The sequence below is a fragment of the Thermobia domestica genome, chromosome 6 (assembly GCF_964235325.1).
Source record: "Thermobia domestica chromosome 6, izTheDome1.hap1.1, whole genome shotgun sequence".
Taxonomy (NCBI): domain Eukaryota; kingdom Metazoa; phylum Arthropoda; class Insecta; order Zygentoma; family Lepismatidae; genus Thermobia; species Thermobia domestica.
Window position 1 is genome coordinate 134058684 of NC_137459.1, and position 21349 is coordinate 134080032.

At 37.8% G+C, this 21349-nt stretch overlaps 1 protein-coding gene across 4 annotated transcripts in view; it reads right to left on the bottom strand.

The window, feature by feature from the left end:
• Window positions 1–21349, bottom strand: part of LOC145688227 (IQ motif and ubiquitin-like domain-containing protein) — a 212069-nt gene that overhangs the window by 107639 nt on the left and 83081 nt on the right. The gene's annotated exons all lie outside the window — the stretch shown is intronic.

A 21349-nucleotide genomic window follows, 5' to 3' on the forward strand; every position in this document is an offset into this window, starting at 1 on the left:
TGATACAGAGCATACTCCTGTTTCAAGTGTCCCTGTTTCGATCCTAGGAAATGTTTCCTATACTCCAAAGTAATTAACCGCGAGACATTAATACACATTTCATATTCTTCTTTATTTCTCTTTCGTTTGTATTCTCTTTCCACGAATGCATCAAGAAAATAGCATAAATTCTTCAAGACTTCATTTTAGTTTCGTATTTGTCTTGTGGACAGTCGTGAAATAAGCACAAGATACCTCGCACGTCAAACTATATCTATTAAACTAACCCAATCTAATAGTATGATTTTGATATTGTATAAAAACCATACACCATTATTACGTTACTAGCGGAAGTGACCGTTCTTCGCACCGGAAGAATGATGTGTATGCAAATCTTTGAAAGTAAAGAAAGGGAGAAATATATAAAAACGAGAAATGCTTTCAGCATTGCATCTATCGATTCTTGAGCCAGCAACCTACAATACAGCACAGTAGCCTGCTTCACAGACACTTTAGTTCACTGTACACATACGCGACCATAAAATTCTCCCAATCCCTTTTCGAGTCGAAAAAGTGCTTCGTACGCGATTAAATGTGGTGAAGATATATCTGTATACAAAACTTGGTGTCCTTTCTATACAAAAATCTTTTAACCATTAATATATATGCAGGGGTAGACAAGAAATGTAAAAACACTTCATACAGGACACGTAAGTTTGGCCCTCCACTGTACAACACGTGTTGTGGTTGCCGATCTTTTTTTTGTTTGTTTGTTTGTTTTTGTTTTTGTTTTCAATGTGTCATGCTTTCAACGTGTCATACACAATTCATGGACAAACGACGTCTGCAAAGCACAACAGTGGTCGAAAGACAATCCTGTCAGATAGGGACCGGAGGGCATTAAAACGGATTGTAGCAACTAGAAAGAAGACCACTGCAATGAAAATTACGTCTGAACTCAATTCCGGCCTACAGAATCCGATTTCATCGAAAACAGTGCGACGGGAACTTCATAAAATGAAAATTCATGGCAAGACCGTTATCGCCAAACCCCTGGTCACAGCAGTAAATGCGAAGAGGAGTATCCAGTGGTGCACGGACCACAAAGCGTGGACCCATGAGCAGTGGAAAACACGGAATGTGGTCCGATGAATCGACCTTCACCTTGTTTCCAACAACCGGTCGTGTTTACATATGGAGAACACCGTCGCAGGTCTATGATACAGACTGTCTGCATCCAACTGTAAAGCATGGGGCTGGTTCTGTTACAGTATAGGCAGTGATATCGCGGTTTTCTGTAGGTTCCATCATAGCCCTGCATGGAATGATGAATACTAAGGCGTATGAGGTCATTTTGGGGGACCAGGTTCTACCCATGGCCCAAATATTGTTCTCTGATGGTGATGGCATCTACCAAGATGATTTGACACCCTGTCACGCTCCAAAAATGGTGAAAACATGGTTTGAGGAGTTATCACACCTCCCCTGGGTCCCACAATGACCAGATCTGGACATCATTGAGCCATTGTGGTCTTAGTTAGAAAGGCGTGTTCGGTCTCATTACCCTCCACCAGCATCCCTTAAGGAACTGGAGCATGTTTTGGAGGAACAATGGTACAAAACTTCACACACCACGATTCAGGAGCTGTATATGTCCATTCCACGTCGGATCGAAGTTGTTTTGGACGCAAAAGGTGGCCCCACACTATACTAGGTATGATTTTCACACTTTTGCAAACGTTTTAGATTTTTTGTCCAACCCCTGTATGTATGTATGTATGTATGTATGTATGGATAGATAGATAGATAGATAGATAGATAGATAGATAGATAGATAGATAGATAGATAGATAGATAGATAGATAGATAGATAGATAGATAGATAGATATAGATACATGTAGATACATAGTACAAATTAAATTTAAATGCGTCGTGGAAAACACACACAAAAAAAAAATACCAGTATTTGTTGTGACAGAAATGCTGTCGTAGCCAGAGCGTTTCTTCATGAAAAGAGCAAGTTGACCTAATTATTAAAATGCACGATCAAACTTCTCCAAAGGAACTGCCCTTGAAGTATATTCGAACTAGTTTTGAGCTTACGTCTTCTTTCACTTTCAGGTCTGCTCCTCGCTTGAATTGATTGTTTCCTGGTGAAATAAATCATGCCACACAAGCAAGTAGTTTTCAATGATTCAGCAAATATGTGAGATTCAAAATTCGAATTGCAAAACACATGAAGCGAACAAGACTATAAAATGAATAAAATGTGGAAGTCAGAACGTCGAAAATAGTAATACAGTGAAACCTGTCTTTAGCGGAATCGAGAGGAACTCGCAAACATTTCCGTTAAAGTCAGGTTTCCTCTTAATCAAGGTAGACCTTTTCTTTTTCTTTTTTTTTTTTTTTTAAAAAGACATGCTTATAGTGGGCATACTGAGAAAGTATACTGCTCTACGTACCTTGTTCAATTACAATACTTCTCTTTTTCTACGAATTAATACACAAAAACACTTAAAATGGACCTAAAATATGTCATGCACAGGTTTTATTTATTTTTTCAATTAGTCAAACAGGGTTTTCTCTATACATTGCTGCTTGGCTGTTTCATTTTCCGCACACACTGCCTGAGAAACTACACTAATGAATCAGAAGTGCTTTTCGGTAAGGCAAATTGTCCAGAAAGATTTGACAAAAGAACGAAGAATTTATCGCAGACAGTGTAATGTATATGTTTGCCCCTCACAGGATATCAAAAAATTTTCTAAGCGATGAGTCCGGAACTCAGAATTTTCCACCGAAGATTTATTTTGCTCTCCGTTGTCCGCGTAACACAGTTCCCGCTTAATAAAGGGACTTTTACACGTTTTCGACTCCAAAATTAATGGGACCGTGAAATATTTCCGTCTAAGTCAGTTTTCCGTTTAATAAAGGGTCTACTGAAAGGAGGTTTTACTGTAGTAATAATAGTCAAATTTCTCTTATTTTATACCAAGTGGACATAAACTTGTACACAAAGAGTATACCACGTATTAGTCTTAACAGTTTTGTATTGAATACAAATGACAAAGTCCCAATGAATATGCATCTGTTAAGAGTTAAATCCTGCTGGTTTCCACGTTTTTCAAAATATCCCAGAATAATCGCAAAGAATATCAAAAGAATAATCCTAAAATTTCTCTACGTAATAACTGTAATTTAGCACTAGCTGAAATACCCGGCGTTGCCCTGAAAAATTAAGTTTCTGGAAAATATTTGAACCCCGTTCTCTTCTTAGAATACATATTGAAATCGAAATGAAATTATAAAAATCCGGCTCCAATCAAGTGCTAAACATGTTCAAAAACTAATTTCAAGTAGTGCAACCGTTATTATCTGAAAAATTTGAATACCCTCTTTCTTTTCCTCTATTTCAATCAAAGTTTGGTTATAACAAAACTAGATCGACCCAAGTGCTAACCATGTTAAAAACCTTTTTAGACGGTACAATGGTTTCCTTATTTTTGCCATTTTAATGAATACAAACTGGGAATTTAAGTAGTATGGAAATAACCATCTTCCCTTTGAAGCGGAGTTTTTTTTTAACCACTCCGCCATTGGGACATGTAGCAAATTAATTTTAATAGGGACTTTATATACCTAGTTTCATCTTCCTAGCTTGAGAGACTACCGATTCTATATTTTTGGCATGTATTTTCAATTCCTTTCCTCCTTTAGGAGAAACACTTTTAATTAAAGTGACACAATAAAGCCCCGAATCAAAGTAGGTTTTGTTCCAAAATTAAATTCAAATGACTCAATGATGTGGATATGTATAGCGGACAAACGTACATTCAGCTTTATACAGGGTGCCCAAGAAGTAACTGTATCCTTAAGCAATTTATACTATTTTAGCTTATTTATTTATTTACTAGAAATTACATATACAAACTATGTATCCAGTTGATATGTAAGTACTCCATTGTGCTGTGCATACAGACGTATGTGTCTCTATGTTCTCATTAAAATTTGACACATCTTGAAGTAAATGCACGATTCTTTCAAACAAGCAGGGTCGTTGTACGAGACGGGTCTTTGCCAAAGTGATCTGAAAACATAGTAATTATCTGTGTCATTGTTTGTCCTATGTGTGCACCCAGAAACTTTTATTGGGAAGGATCCAAAGTTTGGGGTATCCAATAATACAGAACACTACGTCCATGTACTTGAACCGGTGTTATTCTACACCCGAAAATACGACAAATAATTGTTAATAAATAATGGAGAATCCCGAGAAAACCCACGCAGACGGTGTTTGCCTACCGCAAAGTCCACTTTACCCGAGCTGGAATCAAACTAGGACACCACGTACCAGAGATGAGCGCTCTACCACTAAGCCACCGCGGCCCCAGTAAAATTTTATATGAAAGACTGGTTATAGACACGTTTGTTCCTAATGAGTTTCAGGAGATGGTCCGGGGGAAATTCTCCTGGGATTGTAACTCCGATCGTGCTCAATGTGGATTACCACCATATCATTATTTTCACCCCCCGAGTATCAAAAATCTTCCTTGGATATGGATGAAAAATGTATCGCTGCAGGGAAGGAGAAAAATACACAGAGACCTTGAAGTGGAGATTTCTGTTTTCGAAGTAGTTGATGCTCTTTCAGGTCAATGACAATTGCCCCTCAAACTGCACAGTATTCTTTCAAACCCATTACACAAGGCCATATGCAGACACTTACTAATTTAATGAAAACAATGAAAAAAATGCAATATACGAGATTAATATATTGATGGCTCATCTTTCGACGTCAGAACAGCTCTGATGACACATGGAGTTGAGTCATAGAAATTGGGGTTAGTAGCAAATGAAATATTACACCATTCGGGGTGCAGTACATCACTCAGTTCGTAAAAGAATGGAGACGGAAATCTCCGCTAGATTCGTGTCTCCGGAATGAACCACAAATGTTAAATTATGTTCAGGTATTGGGATTGAGCGGACCAACAGAGGTGTTCAACTTCATCCCGATGTTCCACAAACCACGCTGCAATACCACCAGCTGTGTGAATGGGCGAATTATTATCTGGAATATGGCACTATTAGGCCTATCCGGGAACAACATTTGTGTCATAGGATGCATATGGTAAAATGGTAACATAATCACGGGCAGTATCGCAAACCGTAAGTGTCACCACAGGACCTACTGAAATCCTGAATATTGTGGCCCACAGCATCATAGAACTGCCGCCATCTTTCACGGTTGGGAGGAGGCACTGCGGATTATGTGCTTCTTTTGGCATCTGCCACACATACGGTCCGTGGTTTCAAATGAAGTGAAGAATGATTCGACCATATCACATGTTTCTAGTTATCAGCAGTCCATGTTCCATTTTCGAGGCACCATTGACGTCATGCTAAAGCGTTATAGTCCATTATCAGAGGTTTCGACCTGCAACCCGACCCCGTATGTCCATGCCATGTAACTCGCAGCAGACTGTGATTGTCGACAAAGGCTATGTGGGGTGAGGTGCTGCTTGAGTTTCTCTATCACTCTCATCGCAGTTGTATGATAATTCTGAATGGAAATCCACTTTAAGGCCTACCGCTCACTGGCAACATTTTGTCGGGCAACTATCTTGTTGCTCTGGCTAAATGCATTGAGTCTTATGGGAGTCCGCTCACTGAGGCGACAGCGACAGAAAAGTTGCCGAGGTGTCGCCAAGCAGGGCGACAGCAGGGCAACAGCTCGGCGACGGAACAGTTGCGCAACATCTAAAAATGCATTGAGTCTTATGGGAGTCCGCTCACTGAGGCGACGGCGACAAAAAAGTTGCCGAGGTACCTCCAAATAGAAAGGTAAAAAATAAATGTTTTCTACAAGTTTTTTCACGTAACAGTTCGTTCCGTGTGTAGCGCGTGAAAAGAAGTGTTCGCAATGGAAACTAACACATTCTTTGATTAGTGACTAGTATGTCTTTAGTGATAAAGAATATGAAAAATTAATTGAGGATATAGAGAAACACTCAGCGTTAAAGAAGAAATATATATAAAGAAGAAATTATGGAAGGAAGTGTGTTTCGCTGTTATAAGAAACTAGAATGAGCTTTCCAGCTAAGAAAAAACAACATAGACAGGTGCATTTTTCGATAATGACATATCGCTGTCATACTACACACTACTACTTTCATTAATTTCCCACAACTAGAAAAAAATACAGATAAAATTATCATTTTCAAGTTTCTTTCCATTTCAAATAGCTATAAAGAAGAAAAAAACTGTAGTGTATAAAAATGGCCGATTTTAAAACGTGAAGAATACGCGGGAAGAACGAAGAAAGCCAATTTTTATTTTATGGCTATACGTAGAACATTGAGAGTACAGTTACTGTACAGTGTTGTCGGATTGCCGCTTTTGTTAGTTTCGTTCTGTTAGTTATTTCCAATCGTTTTATATTTTCGTTATTCTTGTTATCTTTTGATTCGAATAATTGTTCCTGTTCGTATTAGCTTACACAATGCTGTTATTTTTGTCACTTATTGACGTTCAGGGACGTCATTTAGGGGGGCAGGAGGTGCAATTGCTCCCCAAGAGTTTGAGGAATACATGTACTTTAATCAATTGTCTACTAATATACTAGTACAAAACGTGAAAGTCTTATGTCGGTGGTGCTCTTGCCCTCCTCAAGTGAAGTCTGAAATAACACCCCTGTTGACGCTACCTTCGCAAGTTTATTTAAATTTATTTATTTAACCATTGGAATGGGCGGTAGTTTTCTGGGTAGGTAGAAACCAGCGATTATGTGAACTGTTCCGGTTGCCGATTATGTAAATTGTGATATCAAATGCTCGGCAACTTTTCTGTTGCCGTCGCCAGTGAGCGAGGGTATGGCAACAAAACTGTTTTGTCGCCGTGAAGTTGCTGACTGCAGGCGACAGCGACGAGATAGTTGCGCAACTGTTTTGTCGCCAGTGAGCGGTAGGCCTAATGCTCTGCGGAACCTATCACTAAAGGTTTTCTTTCATACCACTGTTCTCTTTCGCGGATGTGGATTTGTAGTAATTTTTTTTTTTTTTTTTTTTTTTTTTGCCGTCATCACCTGGGTCACTGGCCGCCTCACGACATCCAACATATTTTCCATTTGCATCACATAACCGAGCCCCAAGTCTTTGTACTCCTTGGAAATCAGAAGGTTGCCAATTTTACACTACCTCGTCTGCTTATTTCGCTGTACACCACCGTTTCACTGTTTTTTACGCAGTACCAAGTTAGCCCTAACACATCACAACCAACAGATCGGTGCTGCATTTGCAGCGTGCTCGTTGCCAACCTATACATCTGATACGCTTTCAACTCTAGCCCTTTGGGATCTTGTGTTTTTGGGCTATTTTTTAGACTTTCAGTCAAGCAGCTACTATATCGTCTCTATTTATGCTAGGATCATGGTTCATACCTCATTCTCTTCAGAATAGAGCTGGCTTTCAAATGGTACCACTTGCATGCTCATACCATATACCAGAAGCGGGAAAAAATGTCAAAGTGAAAATTTCGGAGGGAAAATTTTTTTCTCGAAATTTGGCCCCCCCTGTGTAAACGTAGCCATCTAAAAAAATCTGAGAAATAGTACTTGGTATACTGAATGTGTGTGCCAAATTTCAAGTTTCTATCTTGAATACCAAGGACGAGAGAAATGTTATCAGGAATTCCCACCATGCCCCAAATTACCGTAAAACACCATGATCTCAGGTAAAAAATTTCCTGAGACATCCCTAATTAACCTAGGGTCATGTCTCGCCCATCATTCTCTTCAGCTTAGAACTGCCTTTCAGGCGGTATGACTCACGTGTCTCCATCATGTATATAAGGCGGGAAAATGAGGAAAAACGGGATTTTTGGGTCTAAATATCCTTTTTTAAACTTTTAGCCCCCCTGGACCCCCCTGTTTTAACGCAGAGATCTGAAAAAATCTGGTAAATACTACTCGGTTGGCTGAATGTTTATGCACAATTCCAATTTTCCAGGTGCAAAAGTAAGCCCGCCAAGAAAAAAATATACCGACAATGTCCCATATTCCCGTATACAGAGGGAAATTTTTAAACATTCCCTGAGACATCCCTAATTACCCTAGGGTCATGTCTCGCCCATTATTCTCTTCAGAATAGAACTGCCTTTTAGGCGGTACCATTCCCTTGTCTCCATCATGTATCTAAGGCGGGAAAATGAGGAAAAACGGGATTTTGGGGTAAAAATATCCCTTTTTTCAACTTTTTGACCCTATGGATCCCCCCTGTTTTAACGCAGAAATCTGAAAAAAAATCTGGTAAATACTACTCGGTGGACTGCATGTTTGTGCAAAATTTCAATCTTCTACGTGCAAAAATAAGCCCGCCAAAAATACTTTACATAAACCCCCGCAAAAAGTATTACACACATAAACCCCCGCAAAAAGTATTACACGAAAATATAAATTTTAGACTTATGACGAAATCACCTCCTATGTCTCGACGCAGGAAGGTGTGAAACCATACATAACATCTTCTGCAATGCCTCTGGACTTGAAAAAAAAAAACCGGACGAAAAAGCTCAAATAGGAGAGTTATAACGCAATGTACCATGAAACACCCCGTATGGTACAAAATTTAGCATAAGATCCCCAAAGGGCTAGATGTTCCCTTTAAATTATAAGGATCTGTATTTCTAAGAGAAGGAGATCCAAACAACCTTGTTGGCAATACTGGCAAATATATTTCTGAACAATCAGTGATACGTGCCTAAATTATTGCCAAAGTTATACTTTTGTATCGCTTCGGGCCAGGGGTGTAGCCATGGGGGGGCCATTGGGGCCAGCCCCCCCCAAATGAGTTCCTGGCCCCCCCAAATGACAAGCTTTTAAAAGATCATCGTAAGATTACCTCGCTCCAGTCATTTAAAAATAACAAAGGTAACATATCATTAATAATTTACGGTAAAATAGTATGAAAAAATAGAATCGAAAAATAGTATTAGGATACTTTTTTGTGACAGCAGATTACACTATTTACTGCAATTTGTATTTGATAGTTTGAAGACAAAAGTTTTAACAAAGTACTATAAATATAAATCTAACCAAGAAAGTTCTATCGCTTTTTCACCCACCACCTACGAACATCGATAGGTCACTTAAGACGTACCTGGAAGATCAAAAATAGTCCCCATCAGCATCGATGACATTCTGCCAACGTTCTGTAAGGCCATGGATTCCATCGCCGTAAAACTTGGTGGGCCGTGAAGCGAAGAAAATATCAAGAGCATTTTGCATCTCTACCAAGGATTTGAACTGGCACCCTCTAAGTTCATTGTTTAAGAAATGGAACATGTGATAATCGGACGGTGCAATGACCGGGAAATATGGCGGATGCAATAGTGTTTCCTATCCAAGGCGTAGAATGGTGTCCCGGGTCATCCTAGCCACGTGAGGCTTAGTGTTCAGAATTTTGAGTTTTTCGTGCACGCGGCTCAACTGCTGACAGTACACAGTTGCATTGATGTTCTGATCAGCTGGTAGCAGCTTCCGATGAACAATGCCGCGAGCAGTCCACCAAACACTCATGAGGACCTTCTGGTTCAGTGCTGGTTTCGGCTGTTTTGGAAACTGTTCATGGGATGCTAACCAATAATTACGGGGCCGTGGAGCTCCATACAGAACCCACTTCCCATCACATTCAACACCCTCTCCAGAAATTGCTCCTTCCTCAGACGAGACAGCAAAGAACAGCAAGACGCTCTTGGAGGTCTTGTGTTCATTCTATCCATACGCAAGTTGACGGTGTAACTGAAATGCCAGGTAGTATGTTGGATATACCCACGCCAACAACTGACCTTTGTCTTATCTTCATTTGCATTCAACTCGCCGTGTGAGGGGCCAATTGAACACAGACCTCCACAAAAAGTGACCAAACTTTCTCGGTTACTTTTATACTACCATAAAACAATGGTTTTCAACTAATTATTAAGTACATTATATTTTTATATGCTGTACCTAGTGTTTCAAAAAACTTTTTTTGCCAGATGGAAAATTTGGTAAAAAGCTACATTTTTTAAAGTATTCTTTTAGTATTTCATTCGCTCCTTTTAATGCTACTTGGCGTAAAGCAGTAAGTGAGATACACCTGCTAATAAAACAATTATTTTTTTTAGTTACGAATAATAAATAAACATTTTTGTCAGGAAATCTTAAAGAAATTAAGTGCAGTTTCAAAGAAAATCAGTCTTATGTATAAAGGTAACCAAGAAAGTTGTGTGTTTTTTTAAGACTGTGTTCCATTGGCCCTCACACCGTGAGTTGAATGCGAATGAAGATAAGGCGAAGGCCTGTTGTTGGCGTGGGTATATCCAACATACTACCAGGTTGTGGCAGTTCAGTTACACCGTGAACTTGCGTAAGGAAGAGTGAACATGAGATCTCCACAGAGCGTCATAAGGGCGTGTATGCTGTACTATTTCAAACTGGGGCCAAATACTGCTGCAACGGGGCGGAAGATATGTCAGGCCTTTGGCGAGAGTGTCGTGACTACGCGTACAGTGCAGTGGTGGTTTAACAAGTTTAAGGACGGTGACAGAACACTCAAAAACGCACGATTTGCCGGAAGACCAACACATGTACATAATGAAGACTTTCAGGCAGCAATTGAGGTGAACAGTGGCCAGACATATAAGGAACTGGGTCTACAATTCAGTGCGAGTGGAGAAAGCATTCGACAGGACTTCCATCAACTTGGGAAGCACTAGAAGTTGGGTCGATGGGTCACATATAATTTGACTCCGGACCAGAGGGCAACGCGAGCAAACACCTGTGTTTCTTTGCTAACTCGTCTGAGGAAGAAGTCATTTCTGGACAGGGTGTTGACATGTGACAAGAAATGGGTCCTGCACGAAGCTCCACAGCGCCGTCATCATTGGTTAGCATCCCATGAACAGTTAACAAAACAGCTGAAACCAGCACTACACCAGAAGAAGGTCCTCCTGTGTGTTTGGTGGGCTGCTCCCGGCATCGTGCATCGGGAGCTGCTACCAGGTGGTCAGAACATCAATACATCTGTGTACTGTCAGCAGCTGAGCCGTGTTCACGAAAAACTCAGAACTCTGGAGTCAGCAGGGGTCCTCCTGTTACAGAACAACGCTAAGCCCCATGTGGCTAGGATGACCCGGGATACCATTCTACGCCTTGTATGGGAAACTGTTGCATTCACCATACTTCCCGGACATTGCACCCTCCGATTATCATCTGTTCCATTCCTTGGACAACGAACGTAGACGCCAGTTCAGAGGTGCAAAATGCACTTGGTATCTTCTTCGCTTCACGGCCCACCAAGCTCTATGGCGATGAAATCCATGGCCTTCCAGTACGTTGGCAGAAGGTAGTCGATGCTGATGGGGACTACTTTTGATCTTCTAGGGACCGGTACGTCTTAGCCGCAGGTGACCTATCGTTGTTCGAAGGTGGTGGGTGAGAAAGCGATAGAACTTCCTTTGTTACCTGTATAGATAGGTTCTGTGTAGGAGGCCTTAATTTGAAATAGTTACGCACAAAGGTATACAGAATGTTTGGTCCGGGACAATAGTTCTTGGTTAAACATGATAAAAACTACCTCGAATATAATTTATGGAGAAAAAGCAAAATAAATAAATAAATAATAAATAAGTAAATAAAATAATTATAATAAGCTAAAAACCAGTGTTTTTAGATTTCCGGAATTAAACCAAAATATTCCGGTGTTTTCAGGCCTCAAAAACACGAACTGCAACACAATCTTTTTTGTTTTGTACATTGTAGCTGGCACCCCTTAAGAAATGACGGGCCCCCCTACATAAACCTGCTGGCTACACCCCTGCTTCGGGCCCAAATATGACCCAAAATCTAAAACGTAGTCGAAATATACATTTATATGACCAATAAGAAAAGAATCATTGTCTTAACATGAGTCAGAATTGACTTTATATTTAATTAGACATATAAAATGCCAGGATAGAAATATGATATAGGCTATCATAGAAATCCGAGACTTAGTGATCACGTTAAGAAATTCCTCTGCCAAATGATAAATCATTGGAAGACTTAATTGCATGCTTCCAGACAGTGAATTGTATTTTCAACACGTACAGAACATTGTTTTACACCGTGATAGGGAATGTTTAATCAAGAGAGAAGAAACCGTAAACTGATTACCTAGTCGTTTACGTACGTTTTGTTTTGTGGTTCAAAACACTTTGTAGGGCAGTACGCAGTTAAATAGTTCAATACCTCATTATACACTATTCTATCATTTGGTGACTTTTCTCGAATATTTTTCACAGTGTATCTTAGAATAATAGGAACTTCGGTATTTATTCTTGACGGTTATGATTTAATCGTTAATTGAGGCCTATGGCAATCTATATTTTAAAAATATACTTTTATTCTTTTGTGTAAATTACCGTTTATCATAGTTTCACGTATTAGAAGATTTATAATCTAATAAATAAAATATGCTGCGGACAATAGCAATGTTTGCAATTAAGATTTAGCAACTGGGTTCCAAATTTGCTCATTTGGTAGAACTGTAAGTGTCTCACCTCCTCGAGTTATGACCCTGCTCAGAAATTGAATTGATTTGGCCTTAGTTTGCAACCCCTCGAAATTGGTCCATTGTCCATAGTCTTGTGAAAAAGGATTGAGTAATGACATAGCATAGTTAAAAGGGCATTGCTTTTCATTTGCCCTGTACTATTTAATAGACTTCCCCATTTTCTACTAGGAAAATATTTTAGTTAAGAATCGCCTAGCAATAGTGTTGCCGACGAGACGAGACGAAACAAGAAATAAGATTTTCTTATTTCATCTCGTAAGTTTTTGTAATAATCTTGTATCAATTTTTCTTGTCTAGTGCTGCAAAATTTATTTCTTCTTAATTTCATTTAAAAGCTATTAATACGCATGTTTTCAATTCGGAGGAGGTCAAGTTCTAGAGATATGTTCAAAACCTTTATCTCTCTTATATTTACATCCATACTCAAAAAACAGTATCGGTTAGTGTTCTAGGATATTTAAAAAGATATTTTACAGTTCGGTTGAGCGCTTACCTACGATGTGTCCGGTCCCTGGTTTGATCCCTGGCCAAGTAAATTTGTGGTGGGCAACACCGTGTCTGTGAATTTCCTCAGGGTACTCCCGTTTCCTCCCACATTCTTATTCCACCAATTCTACCATCATCATTTACTTATCTTAATCACCCTCTCCCTTAGCCTAAAGGGAATAATCGTGGGACGTTAAACTGAAAGATTTCAATTTACAATTCGGGTAAAGGTGGGAGTACAATCCCCTGAGGTCCTCTTGCTGGTACGTACCTGTATACAAAAAGTTCTCTGTTCCTTCAAAGCCATTGTTTTACATTATATGAACATAAACGGAAGTATAAATATCAATGTAAACAAATAATAATAATAATAATAATAATAATAATAATAATAATAATAGAAATAGTTCTCTATTTTGTAAGATGAAGATGTTATGCGACCGGAAAGAATATCATGATTAGCGGGTTATATGTGTCTCATGCGTGTATTTAATTACCCATTTCTAGATGTATGTATTTATTTATTTATTCTAACTAAAAGCTTGAATATTTGCATATTGACAACTCGAATCTGTTAAACCAAACTCTTTTACCAGAACTGTAAATTGAAAACTGTGGGATTCGTGCAAATCACGGTTTCAGGAAATAACAGTAATAATAATGATTTGCACAAACTGAGACCATTTGTAAAAGATGCAGATATTTCCTTTTGACTTAAAAAAAACAATAATGTTTTTTCTCATGTAGGAATATTCTTTTTCACTTTTGGGAAGAAGTCTGCAATGTTTTCACAACAGAATGATGGAAAATATTATGTAGCAGATAGTTTTGCATACGGCACACATTTTTGCAACGGTACTTGTTGTGGAATTAAGTTGTTTTGCAATGGCACTGCACTTTCTTTGCCAGTTTTAGGCGCCCTCTTAACCAGTTTTTCAAGGGTTACTTCTACTGTAAAACTAATGATCACTTAATCGTATTGTACTAGTATGTCCATTTTTAAGACAGAAAAACAGTGGTGTAGTTAACACATTTTTCAATTGAGCTTCTTGTATCATCGCAGAAAAATCTATTCTGTGGATCGTATTAATTGTTACTATGAAGACAGGTTATCACTTAGGGCAGGTTCCTAAGATCTTGTTTTCATTTTAAATTTCACCTCGAAGAAACAAGGGCGACATTTTATTATTGTTACTATCTTGCTGAATCGCTAGTCGTATAGACGCGAAAGTTGAATTATGAGGCATTTTTGGTATATATAATACAAACATCTCATTCATTTGTACGAATTTGTAAATTTCCGCATCCAATGGGGATACAGATGGAAAACTACACAATTACCATCTTTAGAAGAAAGTTAAAGGGCGATGAAGATCTATGCATCGATCTATAGCAGAAAGTTAAACAAACAAATATGCAATCAAATGTGTAAAGGTGAAATAGTTAAATGCAATAACAACTTGATTTATGCATTTCTATGGCATTAAAATTTACACAAATATCTATATTCTAACTCCTAGAGGCCCAGTTTAATGAGAAAGCTGTACATTTTTGCATCATTCGTAAAGTATGTCCATTTGTTTGTTTTGTTTGATTGTTCAACATAAAAACAGAAATTTGGTATGTGGAGCGTTTTACTTCAGATATACAAATATGTAATTTGTTGGTACAAAATCGATATAGAGGATTTAGAAGAAAGGGGCCCAGATGGAACCAAATTTTAATGTTCCGAGTTTCTTTTGATCTTCATGTATGGCCAAAAAATTCTATATGTGGGGCATCTTGCTACATTGAAATAGGAAAATCTTGTTCATAGCACAAATTCCAAAAATTCCATTCCGAGGAAGAGGAGATATTTTTACTATTATCACACATTTCTTTTAAACCAATGGACACTAAGACATGAAATTCTGTAAACGGAGAATTTCTGTTTTATAAAATATGAATACGCTATGCATATATGCATTTCTTATGCAAGAATTAAAAAGGTGCCTGGGGAGAAATGGACTGAAAACATTGTCGGCAGCAACACACAGGAGCATTCGCTAGAATATGTTTACGAAGCAGAAGTTAAATAAAATTTGCTAACACCAACGAGCAAACAAAAACTTACTTTTAAAAACGCATAATATTGATCTCATAATGACCTCGTGAAGTACTAATCGATGATAATTAAATACTTAGAACCCCTCAACCAGAGATAAAAGCATTCAGTGACGTTAAAAGATACGTCGCACTTATAAGACCAGTTTTGTTACGCAAATTTTAAGTGAAACTCTCAAATATTGCAAGTAAGAAGCAGATTAATCAATATTAAAGAATATTAATTGTATGATATTTGCTCTCTACATCCAGTCATAATGTTTGGTTAATTTCTTACACATTATGATCCATGAGTAATGTCCATGCACAAAAATCAAACTTTACCCGTCATAATGAGTCTCCTACTGAGTATATCAAAGTATTCTTTCTTAGTTGCATCTTTAGAGGAAAGTTGAATTTTAAAAAAAGTATGCAATGAAATGTTTAAAGGTGAAATACTTAAATGCAGTAACAACTTACATTATGCATTTCTATAGCATAAAAATTTGCACAAATATCTATATTCTAACTCCTACAGGCCGAGTTTAATGAGAACGCTGTATATTTCTTGCATGATTCTTAAAGTATGTTTATTGGTTTTGTTTTGTTTGTTTGTTGGTATTTGTATTTTAAACTTCAGTCAAAATTTAACGGTGATCAAGCTACTATTATGTCATTTAAATCCCGGGTTTAATCAATGTGTAGGTAAAAGTTCGTATTGCTATCCTAATATGTAGGCCTATAGTTTTTGTATACAGAATGAATGATACTGTTTCTCTTTGTTTCTTTTAGTTCAACTATACCCACAATGAAAAATACGACTATGCTTTACTTCTGAGAGATCTTATTACATTTATAAGATATATTAAAAAAGAGCTGACTCTTTGAAGTCGTATTGTAGATAAATGTGTTGACGGCAGGGGTGGATCCACGAGGGGGCGATTGGGGCGATCGCCTCTCCCCCCAGAAGGGAAAACTTTCTTATTTTATACATAAATAAAACCCATTCCAGAGTTTGGAACTGGAATGGGTTTTGGACTGGAATGGAAGTAGCTCTAAGTAGCAGCATTACAACCCCAGAAATCCATCCTGAATCCGTCCCTGGTTGACGGAAAAAAGTTTTGTATTGATAGACAGAATAGGTAGGAGGGGAAAGCGTGTATTGGTATACAAGCTTTTTCCTCATATCTATTCCGTCTATCAATACAAAACTTCGTATTGATCAATACGTACGTATCAATACGTACACACATTCCTTATCCCCTGTAGTATTTTTCGAGATACATTTGGATTGTGTACTTTTACCCGGGGTTACTCCAGAGGGAGTCAAAGTTGGTGGGAGGGATTTCTGGAGGGAATTTTCTCGACATTTCCCAATTTTCCTGTTCAAGTACGTTATGGCCCCCAATACATAGCACCTCTGGAAAGCTTGTGTCATGCTGAAGAGAATAAACTATAAACCATAACTTTTCAATGAACAGTGTTGATGCAATAGATATTTCACTGCGAGTTTATGATTTGCTTTATACTAACAGGGTTAATGGGCCCCAGGGACTTACTCCGTTGTCCATGGCACCTAATTTTTTTGTGCAAGAACATATCTTTGTTATGTTTATCGAATGGACTAGGTTTGATTCGAATGTCCAGATGACAGATTCATATCCGTTCCTTGTCAGTTGTTTCACCCTGTTCCTGAACTTTCCATGAAACAAATTGCATGCGTATGCAAGCTCTTGAAGGATGCTATATTAGACATGCCTTTTGTTTTGTCTGCCCTTGTTTTCTTTCGAGATATCAAGTTTTGAAACAATCTTCGATCCATCACCTATGCCGATATCTCAGCTTAGCCCTATTCTTTATGGATACTTCTTACATTTGCTAAATGCGGTTGCGTACTGGTCTTTCTCCTATATTGATTTCATTCCTAAAACCTCTCAGTTTCTTCAAATCACCCCTTACTCCTTAATGATCCCTTACATTTGCTGCCATTTTTGACCAACTTCTTCTGGCTTTAGGGCCAAAATAACAGCACATCTAGATAGGGTTTGACGAGTACTTCCTGTTACATCTATTGATCAACGTCTATCTTGTAGGTAGTGATGAGCGCAAGAGTCTTAGCCTTGCATGCAAGACCAAGATCAAGACCAAGACCATACCTGCAAGACCAGGACCAAGACCAACAGTCTTGCACAATTACCGACACTACTTGATTTTTTAATATAGAATGTAAAAAAGGAGATGGATTTCTTGGCTTCAGTAAAAATGCTGCTGGTCGATCTGCCCCTCTAGCATATAGCTACAGTATGTCGTTTACTGAATTGGTTGTTCGCGTTTTCTGTAGATATTGCTCATTTTCAAACCATACAGGTGTCATCTTGCGCATGTGAGTTTTTTTGGTGGACAAGCACTGTGTGCGTGGATTTTCTCGGTGTTTTTCTGTTTCCTCTTCCTTTCTTCATTCCACCATTTCAGTCATTTCTTATCATTACCGTTTCCCTTAGCGTTGATGCATAAATGTGGGACGTTAAACTAGATACTTAATTTCATTTCAAAGCTTATTAGTCGTGTTTTTTCAAAACTAAAGAGAAATGTAGTATTGAACATCGGTAATACCGTACACCATGGGTGTCGACTACATGGGTATAACCTTGGTTCCGAGACTCAAATATCCGTTGGAAATTTTTAATGTGTGCTCATAAAATTAATATCGAAATAACATTTTCATGACATTGACAAAAAGTTAGTGCATGTGACCGCAAGTTTGATTTCATGGACGGATGCTTGTACCGGTACGTTGAATAATTGTTTATTAATATGACTTTTAACCTCCTTAGGTATACAGCACATCGAGGATTGAGTGATATAACATTACTCTACAACAATAAATCTATATTACAAAATTGAAAGTGACTATTTTTGTGAATACTAATCTCTTGAACCACCCGACCGATCTCGATCAAATTTTCAACATAGATGAGATTTGGGCCTGGGAGTGTTTTCACCATTTCACTTTTACGGTAAAACGTAGGGGACGGAGAAGGGGGAGTTATAAAATAATAAATAAATAAAACAATAACTTCTGAACCAGACGACCAATCTCGATTAATTTTTTAACATAGATGAGGTTCAAGCCTGGAATGTTATCTGTCAGTTCACTTTGACGGAGCAACGTAGGGGAGGAGGAGGCGAGGGATATATATATATATATATATATATATATATATATATATATATATATATATATATATATAAAACTTACTAACTTTTGAAACACCCGACCGATCTTGATCAAATGTTCAACATAGATGAAGTTCAGACCTGGAGCGATTTTTATAATTTTACTTTGATGGTGCAACGTAGGGGAGGGGAAGGAGGGAGGTATATGTAAAAAAAATAAAAACACAAGTGACTGTGATTGTGACTTCATCATTCTTGATCCAGCCGATCGATCTCAATCAAATTTTCAACATAGATGAGGTTCGGACTTCTGGTGGTTTTTATCAAATCACTTTGATGGTAGAACTTAGGGGAGGGGAAGGGGATGGAAAATGTATAAAAAATAAGTAAAATTTAATAACTCTTGAACCATCCGACCTAACGCGACCTCATTTTCAACATAGATGAGGGTCAGACCTGAGATGGTTTCTGTCATATCACTTTGACGGTTCAGTTTAGGGGAGGGGGCGGGGAAAGATATTTAAAAATGATCGAAAATGGCCGATATTAAAATGGAATCGATAGTTTTGGGGGTCGCTGAGCTAAACAGTGACACTTCCGAATCTGTTTAAATTCAAATTCAGCCCCGTAGCTTTGCGGAGGGAAGGGAAGAGATAAAAAATGATCGTAAATGACATATATTAGTGTCGAAGCCATAATTTTTGAGGTCACTGAGCTGAATACTGACCTTTCGACACCGTTTACGACCAAATTCAGCCTCGTAACTTGGGGGAGAGGGAGATACATAATAACGATCAAAAATTATCCAATATTAGTGTCGAATCCATAGTTTTCGGCGTCGCTAAGGTCAACAGTGATACTTCCTATCCCGTGTAAATGCAAATTTAGCACCGTAACTTGGGAGAGGAAGGAGATATATAAAAATTATCGAAAATGACCGATATTAGTGCCGAATCCATAGTTTTCGGGGTCTCTGAGACGAACAGTGACACTTCTTATGTCGCTTAAATCCAAATTTAGCCCCGCAACTTGGGGAGAAGGAGGAGAGAGAGATATAAAAATGATCGATTCAGAGAGCGCTTTACTAATAGTAAAAAGTGACTAACGAAATATTATTATTATTATTATTATTATTGTTATTATTATTATTATTATTATTATTATTATTATTATTATTATTATTATTATTATTATTATTATTATTATTATTGTTTAACCCAACGAAGTGGGTAATTTATGCTAGTAATCCATATTCACAAGTGAAACTTCAAATAACTTGGAGTTTGATGCCGTTATTTTGTATTTCTAATATAGGTCAAAAGTATTTATATAAATTGAGTTTACACAAAAGACATAGACAGTTGAGTCGTTTTTAGTTTTCACTCAAATTATTCTAAAATATAAGAGGTTTGATTATAATAATAATTATTTTAATTTTCTCTCTCTTTTTGGTCTTTATTGCTAAACATATCGTCATCATCATCATAGCTATTCTGCCATTATTGACAGATTACTTGCTGCAACTGAGAAAGTTCGAGTTCCGTGGTCCTCAGCTAGTCTCTTCGTTTTGACGTAGCAATTTTCTGTTTTAATACCTTCCTTCAACTACAGTCTGCTTCGCTCCCTCCCTCTCTTTCCTTCCACAATACCCTCTAGCTAGCACGTCCCTCATAATACAGTTCCTCCTTAGCCGTATCCTAACCAGTTCCTCTTCCTCCTCTTAACAATATCTAATTTTTTTTCTTTTTTTCCCTACTGCTAATATTTCTAACACCATCTCATTCGTTTTACGTTCAACACACTAATTCTCTCCTTTTTTTCTCCATGCCCACATTTGAAAAGCCTGCAATTTTTTTAATCGCTTTCACGTAATGTCCATGTTTATGCCCCATAGAGTACATATTGGAATCAGTAAAACAAAATCTCAATATTTAATTGGAAGTTTGTTTAATACAAGGATTAGCTAATCGTGGTTGAAAAAAAAAATCTGACGCCTTTAGAGTGTAAAAATAATTTTGTAATTCATGGTATTTCAATAATCTGTGCCGTCTTGATTTTCTTTTATGTATCTCAGGGGTAACCTCCCCAGTTTGGGAACCAGTGGAGTGTTGTATCTGTTAAAAAATATAAAGATTACGAAACGTTGTGATTTATCTTATAAGTAGCGAAGCGTAGGCACCCATTAAAAAAAATAAAGGTCATCACCTATGTTGTACACTATCATCATACTTACACGAAGTTAAACTATATTACATTTAGAAACATCCATTATATTTCCGTTACTATTTGCGCATTGTAGAGTTTATTATCCCTTATATCCATAGTAAAATTTACCTATGAAAGGCTTGAGATTTCTTAAATGCAAGACTTGCAAGACTCTTGCATGAAAGACCAAGACCAAGACCAAGACTGGGTGTGCAAGACCAAGACCAAGACCAAGACCAAGGATTCCAGTGCAAGACCAAGACCAAGACTAGACTAAGAACACCCCAGTCTTGGTCTTGGTCTTGCATTTGCTCATCACTACTTGCAGGACCCTTAGCAATGAAACTGTGAATAAACACCTTTTAATACAAAGTGCAAATTCAAGAACACAGAACGAAGCCAAGAATAAAACCATGCCTATTGCGATTTTTTAAAGAATATAGGAGAAGAAAGGGAAAATATTCGGAACTTGTAATCAAATGACTAGAGAGTCGTCATAAGATTTCTTATATATAATTAAGCTTTCATTAACTAAAAAAAATCATATAAAATATACGAGAATATAATCATATAAAATATAGAACTACACTGTCGCAAACGTAATTAAGAACACACATTATAAATTCACAAATCTGGCACAAAAAGCGATAGTTGTACTCATGATACATCCTGAACACGTTACAAAACATAACATACTTGTTTTAATAGAACGTTTGTAAATAACTTAGTCGGCCACCCAACGGTTAGTACCCATAGCCGTTGAAATACTTAACACTATTCTGAAAGATCAGCATTATCGGAGACGCAAGTGATATGGGAACGCGCGATA